The sequence below is a fragment of the Hermetia illucens genome, chromosome 1 (genome assembly GCF_905115235.1).
Source record: "Hermetia illucens chromosome 1, iHerIll2.2.curated.20191125, whole genome shotgun sequence".
NCBI classification, from domain to species: Eukaryota; Metazoa; Arthropoda; class Insecta; order Diptera; family Stratiomyidae; genus Hermetia; species Hermetia illucens.
In genome coordinates this window covers 146,117,127-146,139,780 of record NC_051849.1, presented here as the reverse complement: position 1 = coordinate 146,139,780, position 22,654 = coordinate 146,117,127, and the positions used below count along the sequence as shown (strand labels likewise).

Here is a 22,654-nt window from a genome sequence, read left to right as displayed (position 1 = left end):
CGGAATCTCGTGGCAATGATGGCTGGTCCGGTGTGTGAAAGGCGTTTGAAAGTTCTTTCTCGGGGTCACCACTTTAGTAAATGACTTTTTCTGCACTTGTAGGAGACTGACCGATGGAGTCCTGAAACTCTTCAGACTTTTATCAAACTGGATTTTTGCACACTTCACGAGGCGGAATCGAAAATTGTCCGTTCGCACGACAAGCTCGCTCTTGTGAGATGCCCGGGGAATTTTCGTTGCAACTTTCGGGTGTCGAGGACAGTAAATAGAAAAGTCGAGATCGGATTGAAAGAAATCAAAAGGTTGGACTTGTACTGATTTGAGTTGATTTACTTTACTTATTTAATTCTTACAATATTTTTTTTATTACTCGCGCTGAAGTGTTCTGTCTCGCGGTTGGGAACAGAAGAGACCGACTTATTTCCATGCGGTCCTTACTGTCCCAACCAACGGCACTTTTTTACCGCTGGCTCTCCACTTCCCCGGTGCGTTCTGAAAACGCGTGAGTGGAGAGTTTCCACGTTCAGCGCCATCTACCCGTCCGCATCCGCAACATCCGAAATAAATTTCGAATGCTGCAGATCCTGCCGCGCCACAGCTCGGTTGCCTAAATATTACTGGAGCAATAAGTAGTACGCCGACCGCAGCACTCGAAGCCATCCTAAATATGCATTCCTTTGGAGGTGAAACGAAAAGCAGCTAACGACGCATATAGGCTTGATATTAGTGCGTGGAAAGGCGGCCAATAACACGGTCATGGGTTCATCTGGAAATTCATTGAAAATCATCTAGGGGGTTCTGACGCCCGCCCATCTAACGGTCTTCAGATTCGTCTTTGAAAATACATATTCCGTCGTAACCACGAAAATAGAAGACTAATCCTTGAATGGCCACGAGTCTTTTGGGATTGCAGACATAATAACATTCATCGATGGGTCAGTCATGGGAGACAAATCGGGCGCAGAGGTGGAAATCCGAATATGGAACTGACTCGATCTCCTGGAATAATGACGACCATGTTCCAGGCGCATTATCAGCCTTGAACAGCAACGACATATCACGGCAGTTGGTGTGGAATTGTCATCAGATGCCGCTGAAACTTGGCCAAATGGACAAAACTTTCCTTATGTGCATGCCAGGCTACTCAAACATTGCTGGTAATGGGGAAGCTGACAGCTTCTCGCATTCGGCCGGCTACTGTCTAATGCACCTTGACGAGGGAAATTGCAAGGATTCACCCGGTCGAATGGAGAAATTCGAACTTCCGCCGGCAGGCGAAAATAAAGGAACCCGGGGCCGCTAGAATGGCATTTTTGTTGTCCCTGAGGGAGTTGAACATGAAAACCCTACCCCTACCTTTTAATAGGGCGATTGCTCCGTAAACTAACACAAGAAAAAGATTGGAGTGATGGTCTCGGCTCTATGCAGCCCACGAGGAAAGGAGGAATAGACCGCTCTGCGTTTCGTATGCAGCTACTCCGCCTCCACAGACCTCGGACGAAGATACCTTGATTAGGTTGCCTTCAACGAAGTGTCTACGAAACTTTCTGTCTCTGAAGAATGTTCTCAGACTTGCGAAAGCCTGCGAACGCCGTAGTCGAAGAGCCGTTGAATAGGAGATCTCCGTTGATAGTACAATGGGCGTAACGAAGGTCTGAGAGCTTGAGTCTGAGAGCCCACTAACTAAACTAACTAACTAAGGCGGCTCACTGCAATGCACTTCCGCTACAAAGAGGACTCCCCGAAATCCTCGCGTTCGTCCTCTTGTGTTCTCCTCCAAGTATTCTTGGAACGACCCACTCATCGGCCATCTTGAATCAAGCATTAGACGAATACCCCTCCAATCATCAAACCCCACACAGGTGTTCTTCTTCGGAACATTAAAGACTATTCGCTTCTTTCACTCGCCGGGAAAGGTCTCGAATTCCCAGGATTTCCGTACGAGTGGAAATAGTTAATCTGCAGTAATTGCAGGTGAAGCAATAAATAGCTCAGCGTGGAGACGTCAAGCCCAGGGGCTTTATAATTTTTGAACTAGGTATGCAAATGGATTTTTGAATAAACATAAACTAATTCTTTAATTTAGGGATCCGCTTCTTCTGCCAATCCTGCTAGCTCTCCGGGAAACTCACACAAAAACAGGGCATTTTTAATGGTAATGGTCAGAAGACGCCAAGGTAGGGAGGAGACCGCTAAGGTCATTGAGATCTGAGATAGAAGAGGCATTGATTGAAGTGCTATCTATCGTGGATCTTTCCTCTCCAACCGAGTATTCAGATCACCAGCTTTTCGGCCCGACACATGCGGTCAAGCGGTTATTGTCTATTTATTTTTCCAATTTGCCGCTCTGCGTGTATTTTCTGAAAAGTGAAAAATTCTCCGCGATATTTCCAGACGAAGGACACGTACAATTTCGTACATCATCTGAGGAGGACTAAAGAGCCCCCCCACCCCGTGTATTTTCGGGAGATGTCAATGGTGTGGTACTCCGGTGGTTGTCGGCCCACACGGTCGACTTTGGCAGTTTCCTTTAAGTCGATGGAACAGGTCTAGCCTCTTAATTGGCCACGACAAATCCAAATCAGCCATCCAGATTCAGCGTGAATTATAATTCAGCAAACAAGATCCTGCAAGTTAGACAGCAATATTTGATGTTGAGGCTTGCACGTAGTGGCCAATTATCTCAGTAACGAACGCGTAGAAGGCCTTCAATACCCAAACCCATTTTGCCGCTCTAATAGTTCATGGAATTTCATCTGTTATTTCGTACGAATTCAATAAACGAAAAATAATTTATTCGCGTCACTCGAAACACATCAAAAAACAACGAAGGAATAATATTCTTTCATTGTGTGCCTCTTCTGCTTGATTGAAATGGTTATAGTCGGTCACCAATTTCCCATAGAGCGCCAGAACGGAACATGTCCTTGCGGCATGATTACCACAAAACTGAACAATGAAAATTTACGGTAGTCTGCATCCGAAACAATACTCGAATATCAGCAACAAAAAGATTGGACCGTAAAGCCGGCAAGAAGGTCAAAATCCAATCCTTCGATAGACCATTCCAAGTCTTTATCCCATTTAGGATAATAAAAGGAACACGCCATGTGAGCGAATGAAACGCAATAAAATATTTTGATGTTGACGCAGTCTGGCTTGGTTTTGGCTGAGCAGGATTCCACAGCCTACATGCATGCAGCACTTGAACGTGGAAGATACACCCATGGAAACATTACTTCTTGAATTACATTTGGGATTTGCGGATATATTCTCGAAATCTTTTCGGATATTCTTAAATCCTAACCACATTAAAAACCGATTGGAATCCAAGCATGGAGAACTTTAAATTGAACAAGAGATTGATTTCGATTCGGATATTTGCTTTGACATGGCATACTCCTGATACGCTGGGATCCTTTCGCCCCTTTGGAGATTTCGTTCCACATATTTCGCTTCTTGTGTAAGTGACCTTCTTACCTACATCTCGAGTATATCCAATTTCACTTCCCTTCGCTTTTCGTGTTATCGCAAGGGATGTGAGACGAGAGAAGTCGTGAAAAGCGTTCATCATATGAAATCCAGAATTCTCCATTTTCAATTTTAGGTGCGGGGTAATGGTGCTCCCACCTTTAGCTACCTTTGAAACAGAATGAATCCCAAACTGGTCAAATGACGAAGGTTATGGCTTTGACTATTGAAGTTCACTTTCTTTAAGGGCATTGTGTTTCATTCATGGTCCTGGAAAATACAGCACCGGGTGAACGTGCAACTCTCGTGTGTACATGGCGGGGTGATGTATGCAAGTACTGAACACAGGGTGTTGTTATCATATCATTTTTGGTTGTTAGTTACTGGGGTTGAATTTATGTTTATTGCCTGAAATTTGGTGAGAAAACTTGGAATATTATAAAAACATACTGAAAGGATTCCATATTCGTATTTTTCATCAACATAAAACATTATTGGATTTTAAAGGTTACATCAGGCATAATAAAGAGAGAAAGTGAAAATTAAACGGTTTCATTTTTGCTCTGCAGGGACCACTGCGTAGCTTTTTTATGAAGGGACTTAGAATTCATACCGGTAGGAATACTATATTTTATATTGCCGGGAAGGTACCTTAAAGAGGCTTAAAATGCTCTAGTCTGGAACACAGTTAAACGCCCTGTTCATGAAAACTTTACTGAAGCTCCTCAAAAGTTTTCTTCTTAACAACGCATATAGCCCAACTTCCAAGTCCTTTTGAATGGAAATCACTCCCAACCCAGCACCCACAATGTGCTTAATTTTTATATTTCACTTCCCAACACGATTCAGGTTTTGTGAAATATCTGGGCTAAGTAGCTCTTTGAGGTTACTGTGAACACGGATACAATGCAATATCGGATTTAGATTCGGGTTCCTTTTCAGAGTATACGGAAAATTTTTACAAAGAAGAACAAGTACGCATTTGTACCTAAAATATTAGATATGAAATTCGCGTCTGCAAGAAATTGGAGTTTACCTGTAATTCAAAGCTCGGGTCCTAATGTGAACCCACAGAGTATCTTACTTTGCATTGTTAGTTTTTCAACATTTAATTTCAGGTAGACTGTCCTCCAGTTTTACTATGATCGCCCCCTAATGATTGGTTTCTGAAATGTACGCACGCTCCTCCACGATGGTAGCGAGGATGCTCAGAACGCTGGCTTTCTCCAACTTGACCAAGATTTCCAACGAAATAAACTTCTGGGCGTAAACGAAGTAGGATGGTGGGGCCCTGGAGAGTACTCCTCTCCCTGTTGCCACACTAATGGCAATGTGCCCAGAAAGCTAAGTGATAACAGACGTGAATCCACAGCTCTGATTGCTTCAAACGGCTAACGTTAGGTGCACCCTGTTAACCTGAAAATGGTTTGTGACAGATTTCTGATTGGAAGATTACGGTGCAGGTAAAGGCGCATCACAAATATATAATGTTAGGCATCAACGTAATTAGGCATAACGTAGTGGAAGGTCCTGTGGGTTTAACGTGAGTACCTGCGGAGTAGGAATAATCCCACAGTCCTGTTCGGATACGGACTGATTTGGAGACCCCAATCAGAGCCCCGTCATGACTGGCACAGCGGTGCCGCTTTACACTGAGTGCAGGCTCAGCATTCATACCAGTGGATGAAAGACCTATCTAACACCTCTACCACAACTAAGAGGTACGGCACCTGAGTTGTACCGCGCAACTCCATGCATGAGCTCCAAGGAGCTCTGCTCGTGATGTAGACATAACCACAACCACCATAAACTTCCCACAACGGAGCCAACCGCAAATAACAAGGCCGAGAGCACATCCTCCAGGAATTCTCCTGGAGCATACGCTCTCTGAGAGCAATCGCGGTTCTCCCGGTGCCAGAGGATGAGGCTTCGGGGCAAGAGCCACTTCAGATGAGTCCCTTGCAGACTCGGGTCTGATCGCCGATGAGATCGATCAGGATGGCACTCCCCGACGGGTTGACTGGAATCCGACGTAGTGGGGAAGGATTTTTTTCTACGATAAATTTCACGCAGTTCAGGAAAGGCTTTCCATAGCTTATATTTTGACCGTAATGTGTGATTTGAATGAGAAAGCGGGTTCCGAAAGTACCTTGCTTGGATATGTGGCAGAGAAACACGGTTCTGACAGTCGTAACGACAATGGTGAGGGGTTTGTGGATTTCTGCACACTCCACTGCCTTGCGATTGGTTGCGCATTGTTCCAGCATTGAGTCTGCCATAAAGTCGCTTTAAACTCAACGACACCGTATAAGCAATCAGATCGATAACTTTCCGATCAGGAGTAAATTTAAGAGCTGACTCCTAGATGCGTGTAACAAAAGAGGCGCAAACATCGACTTCGAAATCGACCGCCTTCTGATGGTCACTTCCGTTCGCTTACATGTTGCGTCCGTCACTTCTCGCAGGGTTGGGGAACTGCGATCCTCAAAGTTCAAGATCGACCGCTTGTATGATCCAATTGTCTCTCAACGGTGGGAAAGCTATCTTGCTGATCGGGTGGCAGATATACTAACATAAGTTCCCACTGACTGTAGAATTGTAGAAGCGGATCGATGCACGAAAGGGGTTGAAGGCCCTATTAACCGCTGCGAGTCAAGGCGGGCGTGACACACTCTAATTATGATGCCGAGCGAAATCCCGAAAAGTTTAGCGCAGTGTATACTATGAGAAGAGATAATTTGCCTGCGCCTTCGATGCCACTAAGGCTGATAAGGAGAGGGCGATGACCCATCAGGCTATGAACCGTGGCTTTGTTGCTGCTTATCTTCATTCCAACGCCACCTGTCTCTCTTTCCAATTCCAGAGCCATTTCGTTACCTCTATGACCCAGTGAAAGAGCGCACAGATGTCTTCAGTGTAGTCGAGGTTTTTGAGAAAAGGTGTCGTTATCCATCGAATTCCCCCAAGTCCTCCCGATAAGACAGCATGACGAACATCACCCATAACAAGAAGAAAATATATTGGTGGCAGATTTTACTCTGAGAGATGTCGCTCTGTTAATGGTTGTTAGGTCACTCTAGACACACTCCCTGTTCATGCTATCCAAAATTTTTTCGAAATCGACGAAGAGCAAGTGCAACAAAGGTTTAAACTGATCAATGCAGGAAGATCCGGAGCGGAAAGTGGCCCGCCCCCAGTTGATCAATATTTCGAGATATTCTTTGATGCGTTCCAAGATTATTGTAGCCATTATCTTTGAAAGGGCATGGAGCACGCGGATACCCCTCCAATTCTCACACTCAATACGGGTGTCCTTCTGTGGCATTGAGCACGCGGATACCCCTCCAATTGTCACACTCAATACGGGTGTCCTTCTGTGGAATTTTCACGATCATTCCCTTCTTGCATTCTCTAGGAATGGTCTCGGATTCCCAAGATTTCCGTGCGAGTGGAAGTATATGCAATAAGTGCAGGTGAAAGGATGAATAACTCTGTGGGGAGACCTTCGAACCTAGCGGACAAGTGGTGAACCGTCCTTTCCACTTCTTTAGTTGTTGGTCATCGGAAGATTTGCGGTCACATACAAATTCTTTCATGAATGTATACCGTATACACTTCTGAAATCATTGTTTTTCACGGCCTCTTCAGCAATAGCAAATTCTCTCTTTTCGTGGCGTACACTGCGCTGAAGTTCTCGGAATTTCACTCGGTATTGGAGTTCGAGAGTATCTATCTATCTAGCTATTACCCGCAGTTATTGATAGGGCCTATAATCCCTTTCGTACGTCGATCGGCAGTTAGCCAGATCTTATGACGCCCCTCCGAGACGAGACCGACGACCTGTCTAACACCCACGAAAAGAGCATTTTTTATGGCAGCTCAATGATATTCACGAGTAGGTTTCTCAGTACATCTGCCATCTGATCAGCAAGTTAACATGCACATGACAATCTGTTTATTTGTCCATCCATCTGTGTGTCTGTCTGTGTCTTCTCACAAACAGTAACACCTACCACCATGAAGTTTGGTAAAAAGATTGGAACCGTGAATACTCATATATGCGGTGAATAACATTGGTCTATTGTAAGGTAAATTTAAATTGCTGGGGGTCCATCCTAGACCCGTAAAATAGAAATACTAGTATTATTACCAAAGTTATATACATATATCTGGTCGCCAATCATACCTTTCTGCGGTATATCCCGTGAGCACACCTACGCATCATCGTTTCCGCTTATCTGAAATTCCATTCTGTTCTCCCAACGACTTCTTAGGAGAGTAGATTCCACTATATTGCGTAGCTCCTTAATGTATGACATATCCACTGCCACTTGCCCTTTCCAATCACAGTGCATATAAGTGCCAGGAATGTGCGCCAACCAAGTCCTTTGTTTGAAATAGTATCAGGCCAGCGTTCTCAGATGATAAGATGCAGGCAGGAGTTGACGAAGACTTCCAGTTTTTGAGTAACAGTAGAGTTCACTCTCCATGTGCTACTCCCACATAGCAACACATAAGGAACAGTCTCAACTTGATTTTGGTGCTGAGGTAACCGCATTTCCAGATTGTAGACAGGGCAGCTAAAACGGATTAAGCGCTGTTAATGCCTCGGGCAACACCAACAAAAACGCCAACATCGGCCTCGAAATCGATCGCCATCTGATGGTAACTTACGTTCGCTTGCGTGTTGCGTCCACCACTTCTCACAGGGTTGGGAACCTGCGACCCTTGTATAATCCAACTGCCGTTCGATAGTGGGACAGCTATCTTGCTGATCGGATCGTAGATGTGCTGAGTAACCTGTCCGATAATATCGATAAGCATCGGGCTACTATAAAAAATGTTTTTTTCTCGAGTATTAGACAGGTCGTCGGCCTTGTCCCGAAAGGGCTTCATAAGGTGTGTTCATGTATTTTTTTTTGCGCTCAAACGCATGATCATCTCTAAGGTGCACTAAAATAGCTATGCGAAACAAACTCAGAACATACTAAAGGATAGAAACCAAATAAAATGCTAAAGGAGACAGATTGTTTGAAAAAGGTGATCCAGTCAGGGCTCATAAGGAACAGAGCCCTGACATGGAGGTGCACATACACTTGGGCCAAAACTAATTGATCTGTCCGAATTTAGCGAGAACAAGCAAAACGAGTACCTAGCTATGAAAAAGGTGATGAAAGCCGTTAGGGTCCTCAGGTGAAAGCCGAAAGCTACGGTATAGTATCACAGGCGAATCAGGTGATAACTAGCCGTAGTGCCTTGTAAATAAAAAAGTGCGGGAGAAAGATGGTGATCTTCTGGGGAATAAAAGGGCGCATAAAGGGAAAAAGGCACAATAGTAGCTCCAAAAACTGAACCCTTGCTGTGATCCTAAAGAAAACAAACATTCATGTGGAAAAATATCATTTAGAAAAAACGAATATTCTGACATTCTCAAACATGCGGTCAATTTGGTTGAAAGTGGTCCCGTCTGGAGAGACCCACCTTTGTTTGTGGACCGCTTTCCGCGCAAACCAGGTATTTCCAACAACCATATCGTGTGACACTACTAATTGAATAACCTGCAGTCCATTATCATTTATATTTTGATGTAAGCTATGGAAGCCAACGTATCGCCTGAATACGGGCTCCGTCCCTACTTGGCTGACAAAATCCTCAAGTAAAATTTTAATATCATATCTGGGACAGGCTTCGAAGATTCGTTCTACTTCCACGTACAACGTACCCTTCTCCGACTCTGCAGTCTCCTCTTGGGGGCGTGAACGTTAATGAGGCTTATATTTCTAAATTTAGCTCGCAGGCGCAAAGTGCATAGCCGTTCGCTTATGTTTTCAAAGCCGATAACAGCAGATTTCATTTATTTTGGCTGACTGAGAAAGTTACTCTGAGCACATGATTTACTGAATGGCCACTACAACAAATGGTGTAGCGACTTTTCTCCAGGAAATCGGTCCCCGTCCAACGCATTTCCTGCAACGCTTTTACATCAGCTCTATATTATGACTTGGAATCGGCTAGTTGGTTGACAACTCCATCTCTGCACAGGGAGCGCACGTTCAATGACAAAAAATGCGCAAATCGTTATTCTTTTGTCGTTGCTGGATTCGTTGTTGTGTTATCAGTCCAGTCCGAGGCTCCATCTGTGGCTTTGTAACAAATTGTTTTCCGTGTAGGGTTGTCAACCCGACCCAACCCCAAACCTGGAGGACCAGATGGCACTATTTGTCCCGTTTTTAGGCGTGAGAGACTCGGCTTCATCCTTCTCCGTCTGTGGCTTTTCGTTAAGAAAGAGCTCCCAGCGGTCACCTCGTGGAGGTGTTTTTTTTTTCTTTTCTTTAGTGAGTCATGAACCTTGGCTTCTGAGTGGGGAAGTAAGCCAGTGGATTTAGGCTGAAAATATTCACCTACATAAGTCTAACGTGTCATCGTACTATTCCTATTTGCATGAACGGATAGAATATTGAGGGCTTCCATCAATTTTTCAATCTCGAGGTTGTTGACGATATCACATAGCCTGATATTACCCCATGCTTTAACAACGCTAAATGGGCCTTCGCTATTTTCTCGATAGTTTGTAAATACAGGAACCTCGATAAAATCGTCAGCTTGAGGCTGTTCCCGGCCAATGTTGTCTCAGTGATGTTATGTGAGTGCATGCGTGTGGGTTTGTGGTGGGTAAGAAGCTACAGCCACGGAGCACTCCGATCATGGTGGACCATTGTTCTCGATTCCTCGTTTAACGGGATATCCCGGATTCGTTTATGAATTTCCGTTAGTGGATGTGATGCTATCCGTTGGAGCTGGAGCACATCAGCACCAAAGATCTGATGTCTGATGCATCAATTGGCGGTGCTCCATGGATTTTGCTTTCTCATTACAGGAGAGATGTGTATCATCTTGTCCAGCTATTTTCGTCTGTCAAAATAATTCTCTTGCTTTTCGACAAGATAAACTTTGCGGTATGAATGTTAGGCTGGTATGTCTAACAGCATTTAGGCTCTGCCAGCTGTCATTATGGGAAACTTCTTCCTAGTTTAAGAAAGCCTTAGCAGATTCTCTATTGCTAATGCATCCGAGATCTCATTTCCCTCTACACCACAGTGAACAGATACCCAGAGTAGTTCATGTAGTAGTGAATTTAGAGGCGGACTAAAAACGGTATCTGTATTCTTGAACGATTTTCGAAGTGATAAAAGGACAACTTAACGCCCTAATTGTAGCATAGCTATCGCTGCAGATTGCGATGCGCCTACCGTTCAACCGCTCGTCAATCACCCAGTATACCATCCTTAGGATCGCAAAGATATACTTAAACTTGAAAACCGGTTATATATTGTCCTAAAGGAAAGCTCACTTCTCGTTTTTATTCGGAGATATACTCCGGGTCCCAGAACCCTGTTCTCTCTTTGAGTCATCGGTGTAGAAAGCTTTCGTATATCTCTGAGGCTTCCCAATTCTCTCTACGCTTCTGGGTAACTTCATATCCTCTACCAAGCAGATGTATTGATACCCGAGAATCAGAAGGCATTGCAAAAACTGGATTCACTTCTGCCAGTAACACTGCCAATGCTCTATGTTTCCACATAGATCTAAGCAAGTTAGTCTATCAGCTGCTCTCATTGCAGTGTATTGAATAAATATATTCAGCGGCTGCAAACGTGCTCATGGCACCGCTAATTCCCAAACAGTTCTCTGCAGTACGGCTAGTTTTCAGTAAAAACTTTTTTATCTCTCCTTAACCCGGATGCATAAGCGAAAATCGGCCGAACGATAGCAACGTATAGCCACATTACCACCCAAGGCGTGAGTCACTGTGCCGAGGCAAAGGTCCCTCTGCAGAGCTGTGAGAGCTCCTTTCAACTCTATGTCTTTGTTCCAAAGAAGCTTCTTATCTGGAGTGACTCGCAGATATTTCATTTCTTCGGAGAGTTGGGGGGTTGTATCCTTCATCTCTGGGAGGCAAAGTCTATCCAGACTTTTCCTTTTTGTAAATGATACCATTTTGGTTGTATTTCGACTAACTGAAAGTCCATGCCTGAGGCTGTCAAATTAACGACGCGTTGTGTCTTTCTACATGCCATTCCGAGATCTCGTCCACCAACAAACAGAGCCATTTCATTAGCATAAGCTCGAGCGCGTATTGGCAAATTTTGCAGTCCGCATAGTAGTGAGTCGATCAGCATACTCTACAGAAGTGACGATAGCACAATTCCTTGGGGCAGCCTCTCGTTGGTTCTGCTGTTAAGTAATGATCGACACCCACTTCAACACACAGCAATGATAATAAAGATCCAGTTAATTAAAGTATCATCGATACCATGGGCTCTGGCGGCATCACGTCCACGAACACCCCATCGTGTACTCACCCTTCAGAGTGGCATCCTTTATCTTTGGAACACAAAGAAAGAAGAGCAGATTTACAGGACTTTTCACGCTGGGAAGCATGTTGGTTTTCATTCAATGGGTGCGACCCAAGTGCCTTCCCTCGAATCTGACACTCAACCAGTCTTCCCAAACATTCCAAGAAGAATGAATTGAAGCAAATTTGTCTAAAGTTCTTTGGATTTGAATAGTCATCTTTCCCAGTCTTCAGTATGGAGACTACCTTAACCTTATATCAAGAAGTCGGCACGTAGCCCAGAGCAAGATATTTTCGAAAAATATTTCATAGAAACTGCTCTTAGTGCTCTATTCCACCTTTTAGCAGCACTGGATAGATGCCATCCATGCCATGTGTTTTGAAGTGTTCAAAGTACAGAATGGCAGCTCTCATGGTTTCATTGGTAACAACCCCTTTCGCAGTGCTCCAGTTTATCTGGAGGGTTGCAGGTACCGCCAACTCTCTCCCCTACAATTTCTCTACCACTTGGTGTACTTCCAAGAAGACCTGTAATGATTCCAGTCTGGACACTTAAGGACAGTTCCTCATAGTACTCTCAGTCTCGGTTCCACAATGGAAGCATTTTACCGCTTTGGCCTCAGCAAATAGTACAAGCCTCTTCATAGCACTCTAAGAGTGTCCAATTCAGAGTTTTCAATCCATCTTCAAGCGCCAAACGAGTCCGTAATCGCCTAGTGAGTTGCACTTTATAGTCAAGAAGTTAAATGGTCTTTGTCCAATCCGTTTTCCTAGGGTTCTGTCCTTTTATTAGAGACTGTTCGTCCGCAATAATCAGCGGTGATCTGACAGTGAGACTTGGTCCAGCACCCACCAGTCTGCAATCGGCTGTAACGCCTTTGAAGTACAGATGCTAGGTCGATTACTTCATTTCTACCCGGTCCCATGAACGTAAGGGCGCATCCTACGTTTACAGTCATCAAACCAGCTGAAGTGATGAAATCAAATATGTTATGTGGGAGTAGAATATGGAAAGTGATGTACAGGCCATGTGCCATGATACGCCATATACTGTGACGCATCAGATGCAGTGTTGATGAGAAAGTGGAGGTGTCAGTGGATATACCACACTTTAAGAAAAGATAGCGACTCCTTTGCTCGCTATAACAACCACGCTGCCTGTAAGAGAACTGTAGCCACAACCCAAAGCCTGCTAATGGAAAATATCAGGAGTGCCAGCAAGGGCATGAGTATATGAAAGTGTTCATCGTAACCTCTTACCTCGATTTGAATATGAAAAGGTTCTGATCTTCTTATCTTTTACGTATTTCTTGAACAGTTTGATTACATAGTTCTTTCAATGAGATACTTAACTTAAAGCCTTTCCCTAATTAGCCTCTTGACTGGATATTTTCCTTTTGGAATTCCGAAATTCCTTCTTTTCAGACCAGCAACTTCGTTCACTGTTCAAGGACTCACAAACTGAATTGACCTTTTCTTAAGTTTCCAATTTTTCAGAATATTTTTCTCGAGTGGGTACATTTCTCCAATATGCCAAGCTTTACGCAAACATTGCACATCTGCTAAGCAAATTTAAAAATATCTCATGAACCATGCAAAAATCCCTATCCCGTATCTGTACTGGACGTGGAATGTGGCTATACTCAATACAATTCAAAAGTACATATTGTAATCTGAAAAAATCTTTTATACTTTTCCGATGAAAGTTCTCATCGACGAGTTATTATACCTTCCAACTTCTCATCCTGCATATTATCCTGGATTTTAAAATTCCATTTTGAAGCAAAGTCTCGCAACACAGTCATTTTTTTCCTAGACAGACCCCCTCTCACTACGTCTCACCTTACCGCAGGGTTAAACTCATTTCACTTTACTATCCACAAAGAAAAGCTGAAATATTTCCCTTTTTCAATTTCCTTTCATACGGTAACGGTGAAAGTCACTGCTAGAAACCCTCTGAATTTCAATTAATCTCATTCCTTGTACTTTTTCGTTGCCGGATAAAGAAATCCCTCGTTGCGGTTAACTTATAGAAATCAAAGAGAGATATCGTAAGCTTTGGCGAGGTGTAGTGATCCGGGCGCCCTGCGTGGCTCGGCGGGTCCTAATTTTAGACTTTGCCTGTTAAGGGATTATAAATTCTCATTGTGGTTGATAATTTTAAATAAATTAGAGGAAAATGGTATTTGTGGATCGAGGGAATTCCGGCCATAAGCAAGGGAGAACGAGGGGCTGCAACCTTTGATACTGTCGAGTAAAATGATGGAATCATCCCGCTCGCAGTGGATAGCTAACGTGATTTCGTGGCTTTCATATTTTGAGGTGACTTGGTGGAACAGAAGCTCGAAATGTTTACAAGAATATTGTGGTGGTGACAAATTTAAGAATAATGACTCAAAGATTTCAGGAAGCCGGAAATTAAGGCTTTTCTCAGGAATCTTATACATGACGCTATGCAACGTTAAGTTACCTTAGAAATCTAAGCAAATTGAATTAAATCTCACAGAATGTTTTCCCAGAAAGCAAATTTAATTGAAATTAGTTCAAATTTCAATTAATCCAGAAAAATATGTAAGAGGGTAACCACGAGGTGGTTTCATAGCGATATTGAAAGCGTTGCTTTTAGGATCAAAACCACTTGATATGAAATAAGCTGATTGGAAAGTGACTATTAAAGAAGACGGAAAAAAATGCATCCTGCTTGAATCTAATATGAGATGCACTGCTTGCGTTTATCTCAAGAAATTCCTATCTCTAAATACTGTTGTGAATTTCTCCATATCGGAAGAGGAGTTATGTGAAGGGCTTAAAAGTGGTAGAACTGCCGGAAGTAAGGCTGAGCTTGTCAGTCGTTTATTGAAGTGGAAGGACATGATCCGGGCACGTACGTTTTTGAAGACGATCCCGAGGAGAGCGAGGAAGCTACAGGAATGACAAATATGTTGTCGAAAATGTTAGAAAAGATTTTCAATTATCAAACAAGTGGCCTCAGTAGACTGAAAAGTTACCAAAGTGAGCTGAAGAGTGACTTCAATGCCAATACGAATTAACAAGCGAGCGATTTTAGATAAGTTTCAAGTGAAAATAACTTGAAGATAAGAGACGTTCGGCTGAAGAATGATCAATAAGCAAAGGAGGTCAACGAGAAATTTGAAAAACTGAGCCAGAGATTCGAACCATTAAAAATTAACTTTGCTAATTTTAAGACAACCGGCGTCGTCAGAAAGGAAACTATAGGTCCGAAAAATCTAAAAGCGCCAAAATTCCTGGAATATTTACAAGATCAGTAAGAGGAATAGATGGAGTCAGCAAAAAGCCACAATGTATTAATGTCGCCTCTAAGGAGATCAGCTGCTGAGATATTGCACACGCCCACAAAGAAACAGCAGAGCGACTTCATTTTACTGATGAAATTAGGCAAGACAAAATATATGGTGGCAACGTCAGCACCGAAAATCAACCAACCAGCAGCATCGAACCACACTGGTCAAACGGGAAGAATAAAGATAGGAGAATACAACTTTGAGACCGTTGATAATTTTTCCTATCTAGGGTCGAAAATCACAACCGATAAGAGCTACGATGATGAAATCCGCGCAGCGCGTTGTCAGCCAACAGAGTCTATTCAGCTCAGAAAAACTGTTCCGCTCGAAACGTCTCACCATAGGGTCAAAGCTCTTACTGTACCAAACTATGATCTTTCCTGTCCTCATGTATTCCTCGGAAACTTAGGTTTTTAGCAAGAAAAATTGCGAACTCTTGGCCGCGTTCGAGAGAAGAATCCTCCGAAGAATTTTTGACCTCCTACATGAGGATGGACGATACCGTAGCCTACACAATAACGAAATCTATGAGCGATACCATGACCGTCAGGTTGTGGATAAAATCCGGCTCAATAGGTTACGGATCAAGTGACCCGTCCACCCCAACCTATTGAGTCGGGAATTATCCGCTAACAGACAGTCTTACTATCGCTCAAAAATTTCATCATTATGTAGGCTACGGAATCATCTATTCTCATGTAGGGGGCTTAAAATTCTTCAGAGAAAGCTCAGGCCCTCTTGAACGCCGCCAAGAGTTTGCCCGAGGAATCCTGGCAAGATCATTGTCCTTTACAGTAAAAGCTTTGAGCCCATGGTGAGACTTTTCGAGCGAAACAGCTTTTGTAAGCTGAAACCCAACAACCGTGCGTGGATTTCATCATCGTAGCTGTTATCGGTTGTGTTTTTCGACCCTAGATAGGAGAAATTATTAACGGTCTGAAAATTTTAGCCTCCTGTTTTTATTGTTCTTATTTGGCCAGCGCGACTTGATGTTGTCGCTTCTTTGTTCGTACTTCGGTTGATCTGCCAACAAAGGAAAATAATAAACGACAACAAATTGCATTAGTAAAATTGTGACTTAATGGAAAATCCCACTGTTCACATAAATTGTTATCTTATCTGGAGATAAACTTGTTTAGAGTGCACTACGAGAAGAACATGTTGCTCCGTCGTCTTTCTTGACATTGCCCAGACTAAAGGGCTATGTATAAAATTAGAAAACTCCTACTGGAAAACGGGTAAGATATTTTATAACGAAGGGTAGTCATTCCGATTAAAATACAGAAGCTTCACTTCCAAAGACCATTCTATCAAAGCAGGTGTACCCCAAGGAAACGTACTAGGACCACTACTGTATCTGGTATATGTTTCTGGCATTACATCTATTTTCACGGACCTTACCGCAACCCTTAGTTCTCACAAAAACGCTGCCACCAGATCCTTGGAATTATTTCTCAAAAAGCTAAAGTAATAGCTAACGGCATGGAAAATTAGTGTAAATGAAAGGAAAAGGACTCCAAATCGAAAATAGAATCAACATTCTTGACTTCCTCCTTGATCGACGTCTTACTTCTAGACGACACAACGAAGCTAATCAACCAAAATTCTAGTTTATCACAAGAAAATAAGGTACTTCTGTATGCTATAAGTTATTAAGCCCATCTGAACCCACAGAATTAAATTATGGGACGCAACCAAAAATTATTAACATCAAAATGCTCCAACAAACCCAGTCGAAGATCTTACGAATGATAGCATTGGTGACCTTAACATGCAGTTATGACCGAGACAGACTTCTACGAGTACCTAGGAATTCTACAAGGAATCGGTGATCTGCAGGATGCTCTGCTGTTCGAATTCATGCGACATGTAAAGCTGATGCTCAAATTGTATCTCTTGAGCAAGAAGGAAGGAAATTGAATGTATTCCCTATCCCTGTACTCAATTCGGAATGTTGCCGTATATGAGAACCCATTTGGAAAACGTCCAGCATCAGAAGAAGTATCAGAATTCCGAATACATCACCCAAACTCTGCCGTAGAGTAGGTAAACCTGCCAGATAATATCGACGGCAGGGCGTGATTGAAGTGGCGACACAACATCACTGCCAAGTCCACCCGCTACGAGCCAATATTTTTACAGCAAAAAACAGGCAAGATCCTTCCATGCGGCTGTTTGTAAGCCAAATTGCGGGCTGTCTCCACTTAATTTTAAAAATTGATTTTTCAATCCTCTGAGTGGGGTGAAGTAAGATCAGGAGCAGATCGATTAATGGAAGTCGAAGGCAATGCACGGCAAACACGTGAATTGCCTCTAGCACCCATTTGTCGATTTGCAATTGACGAACAGATGGCTGTGTGCTGGGAAGCTCCATGCTGAGACGGAGGAATTCATGTGTGCCATTCAGGACGGCGTGGTCAGAACACGAGCTTGTAAAAAGCTCATAATAAGGGAACGGGTGGAGAACGACCAGTACAGAACGTATGGTTCACCTCAGCGTTAGAAACATTAGACCATCTCATTTCTGTATCTCATCTCATTTGTGCTGTACGTAAGGTAGTTCACAAAACCTTTCTTACAAGCATGGACTGATCACAGGAACATGTCCGGTTTACCGATTGGAGCCGCAAGTAGTACTTGATAGTTCTGCTTACAGCATGTATGGAGACCGGCAAATTCAAACTGATCGCCACATTTCGCACAACAAGCCTATCATGCTGTAAGTTGACAAGGCGGCTCGCTCCGCGTATATTATTGATGTTCCTATTCCCCATAATTGCAACATTGAACAGAAATACGTGGAGAAGAAAGTAAACTATGAGCCACTGACTCGCAAAATCAAAGAAATTTGGCGTCTGGAGCGGGTGGTTCTAGTAACCATAATATTGTCTGCTACGGGTATTGTACCAAAATCCCTCACGGCTTCACTTGATATCCTGGGACTCTCACACAATCTTGTTCAAACCATGCCGAAGTACACCATTCTGTAAACGTGTTCGATGTTGCGGGGAGTTCTGAAGGGAACAAATGGTTCCCGAAATATCGATTTTTGGAAGACCAATAAATCAACAATAGCGAATAGGCAAAGCAAGTTTTTATTATTTCAAATCACTTAGTTTCGTTAACTTGTTTATCTTTTGGTGTCAAGATCTAATAAGAAATTATTCGGAAAGGGATGAAATTCGTCATTAAATTCGAATAAATGACAAAATTTAGTGGGCGCCTAATTGAGTCTTCAGTAATTGCCTGACGTTTCCTTAACACTAAAAATTCTGAAGCTACGGCTGATGAATGTTGATAGCCTAGGCTCCAGAGGTACCAATGTGAATTTATATATGGTCTAGTAAAGTTGTAATTTTCGAGAGGAGGTACGCGCGATTGAAGAAGATGCAGTTTAGATGCCAGACAACTCTCCTCGTAGTAGCACATCCACCATTTGATGGAAGATTGGTTCCTCTTCACGCCCTGCACAATAATTTCAAAGTATATTGAAACTTATTTCTAACTTCGCTAACTACCGTCAGCGACGCAATAATACTAGCAAACCGTATGAGTCACTTGCACCAACAAAATGCACTATTTACAACCGTCATGAATATCTCAACCTCCATTGGGTGGAAACCCAAGACAGCAATTAATTCCTCCACTTGAGGTCCTATTTTGTTCCAAACTTCGCTCTTACACAAAAAACCGATGATTCAACAACACTTCGCGACTGAGCATTCTTTTTCTTTTTCTTCAGCCTTTGTCCCGTTCACAAGCGGGGTCGACTCGTCGAGATCGGCTTCGCCATTTGGCTTGTGACTCAATCCGATCATCATGTTTGTAACGACATTGTATGCATTTTCTTGGTCAACCTGTCGCGGGGCCTGTCACCAAAAGAGATCAGGTAGGATTTAGCATAGTAGAATAAATCCAACTATACTCTATTTATCTCTTTCCCTGATCTCAGCATTTTATTTTTGTTTTACTGAGGATAGTACAAAGTACGTTGCCTCAAACCCTCCTCTTCACCTGGGCTTGGGATCAGCATACTATGTTAATAACATGGACTGAGCATTACTTGACCGAAATCATCCGCTGAGTAATCAGCAGAGCAGTTTGAGCTCTCCTTGTTCCTATGCATAGGTACTTTGCGTCACACTTCAAAACATAAATTACTTTAGCCTTCCAAAAAGGAAAATATGAACGATTATTTTAAAAACTAATTTTTAATATAAGTAAAATTTAAAAAAGAAAAATGTTGCATATTAGTAAATGCAGTCCATCATCAGCTTGTCACAGGATAAAGCGAACGAAATATTGTACTTGCCGCGAAGTAGCGGACACTACAATTGGAGGAGAACCAAAAACAAGTCGGGATACCGGCAGCTGGACTCTTCAGATATAAAGGTCTTATGTTCATCTCGTGGGAGCAACTCGCTATGCACGTTTCTCCATTAAGTACACTTAGCTAATACTGCAAAATATATATCGGAACGGCCTAGATTTCATTATGATTTTTTTTCCAGATTTTTCAGTTGAATAGGTTTTGAAAACGTGTTTCAGTTTTTGGTGGACATATTTTGAGCGCTCATTAAATTCAGTTTCGAAAAGTAGTAATCGAACCCTTCCATTGGATACCTCACATGGCGATATTCTCCTTTGAATAGAATACAGGCAAGGAGGGAATTCCGAGGTCACCATTAACTACAGGTTGTTAAATTATAAACACATTCTGAATATAGGCTTCAGTGTGACAAAACTTTGTGGCTCTGCCAACGAAACTAACTTGAAAATTGTGCAAACTTTTTAAAACATAGCGTTAAGAAGCGTAGTATAGCAGCATTTGTAGAGGCATCTTCGAAAAAGATAGTTAGTGATGTCAATAAAAAGCACTCCGCTCATTCACGAGCCTGTCGAAATCAGTAAAAGCAAAAATACTCACTTTCATAAAGAATAAACTTTCTGGTGTTATTGGGTAAAAATCGCACATACCCAGGGACGTTAGCCCAGAGGCTACTTTTTTGAAGAATTCACATCTCTTTCAGAAAAAAAATAGAATATGCTCCTATTTCAACAACATCAAACCGCACTGATCAAACAGGAAGAATAAAGATAGGAGGATACAACTTTGAGACCGTTGATAATTTCTCCTATCTAGGGTCGAAAATCACAACCAATAACAGCTACGATGATGAAATCCGCGCACGGTTGTTGTCAGCCAACAGAGACTATTTCAGTTTACAAAAACTGTTCCGCTCCAAACGTCTCACCATAGGGTCAAGGCTCTTACTGGAGACTTGGATTCTTAGCAAGAAAATTGCGAACTCTTGGCCGCGTTCGAGAGAAGAATCCTCCCAAGAATTGTTGGCCCTTTACATGAGGATGGACGATTCCGTAGCCTACACAATGACGAAATCTATGAGCGATACCATGACCGTCCGGTTGTGGATAAAATCCGGCTCAATAGGTTACGGTGCGCGGGTCACTTAATCCGTATGGATGAGGATGATCCAACCTGGCAAATCTATAAGGGCAATATCTATGGTAGAAAAAGAAGACGAGGCAGACCCTGCCTAAGATGGAGCGATGGTGTAGGTCAGGACCCCAGACAGCTTTTAGGGGTATCGAATTGGTGGACCTCGGCGCAAAACCGGGATGTCTGGAGTTCCTTATTAAGGCAGGCTTAGACCGGATACCGGTTGTTGCGCCGTTGATGATGCTCCTATTTTTATGCATGTGTTTTCTTTAATATCTTCTAAATGTATTACTAAAACGCAATTCTAATAAAGTCCTATAGTAGTTAGGACAAAATTATAGTGGATACTAGTTTTTCCTTTCCAACGGTCTATGCCAAGAACAAAGCACTGAATACTTCAAATCGTCTGAATGAATCAATTTGAGTATCAATTTCCGTTGCGAACTCGAACCTAATCAAATAAATAACTTCATTTTAGTGACAAAAATATTTGAGAGCCGAAAACCCAACACATAATGCTTTTTTGAATCCGTGAATCAATGTACATTTCATGTTTTCTTCCTTAATTTTCCTATTACGATTTTCATCAAAGTCAACCAAGCATTCATTCTGATGAAATAAAGACTAAAATGATTTCTATTCGCTCGAGAAAATCTATTATTCAAACCGGAGCAAATTAACCACTTCATCTTATTTTTATGAGAAGAAAGCATGTTAAGGCAATCTGTTCGGCGGCTGAATATCACCCCCAAGGTAGCACTTTTCCTACAAGCAGTGGCAGGGAATTTATTCAGTGTTTTGAGATACTAATACTAGGGGCAGATTAGTTTAATATAAAGAAAACTAATCGTTCCAACTTCCTCTTAATCAATTAATTTTTTTTCAAGTCGATTTTCTCCCGGAATATCTTGTTTCTGCTGATAAACTTAAAATAATTCATGTCTAAGATACTTTGAGCTACATCAGATAACTTAGCTTATGGCGCCGAAAACTTATAAAATGTTTAAACAATTCAAACCTGAGACAAATTTAATCGGGTCCAGCCCACCCCAAATTTATTCACATCATAATGAATAAAGCCGTACCTCCGCCAAGTAACGATCTACTCACTGAAACAAACTCACCCCTAAGGTAAAATTGTAAGTTTGCAGCCAATTAAAACTTCCGCAGCGCAAACTTTCAACATGTTGTTCAACGTCTAGTCGTCAGCTTCACAAGGTAAACACAAACATCAACACGAACGCAAGCCTGGGCACGAGCACCTGAGCAGGGTGGTTCGACAAACACCAAATGACCTTTAAACTCAATTAAGTACTTGCACAAGTTGATCCAGGTGAACGCCACTAATTTCTTATAAGTAAATACTCCTTCACTTAGGGAACATCAAAGCTTGGCTTCCAATGAACTTTTCTTTATTACACAAATTTTTCAACGTCACATCACATCCGGGAAAAATCACTCAGGCTAACACATCCGCAGGGGTCCAACGGCCGTTGGCAAAAATCAGACACGGGAATGTGCTCAAAATGTTACCAATCAAAGATATAAATAACAATTCACATAATTTTCAGTTGAAAATTGACCTTTTCAAACAACACCTTTCGAAGGAAGATCAGGACTCTCGCCCCACCACCTGTTTAAACACAAATTGACTGGGAGAACTCTTTAAAGATTCTTTAAGTTTCCTGTTTCGGGCACTGGTGCGGGTTCGGGATCATTCTCGGAACGTCATAACCGCCAGGCTCCTTATCGGGAACTGATTCAAGCGCAACCTTCAGCTGGAAGCATCCTTGCCAGTGGAACCTAAATCCAACCGAACTAAGAGAACTCACTCTTTTTTGGATCCAAACGAGATGCTCCGGATGTGAGACTAAAAATATTCCACTCTCTCTGTTGCTTCAGCATAATCAGCTGTTAAGGTAGGTAAGTTTACCGGTAGACAGGATTCTTGGTCTTGCGAGCTGCGAAACTTACATTTCATGGAATCCAAGAAATCGTGTAGCTTACTACAAGTATAGCAGGATGAAATGTGAATCCTGAAAG

General features: G+C 42.5%; 1 protein-coding gene across 1 annotated transcript in view; it reads right to left on the bottom strand.

Moving 5' to 3' along the window:
- The window catches only part of LOC119647011 (gamma-aminobutyric acid type B receptor subunit 2), a 203,403-nt gene extending 181,074 nt beyond the window's left edge, over nucleotides 1–22,329 (bottom strand). Inside the window, exon 1 of the mRNA XM_038047748.1 lies at nucleotides 21,736–22,329. The gene's annotated coding sequence lies outside the window, so the exon portion shown is untranslated. The remainder of the gene's footprint in view (nucleotides 1–21,735) is intronic.
- Nucleotides 22,330–22,654: the final 325 nt, after the last annotated feature.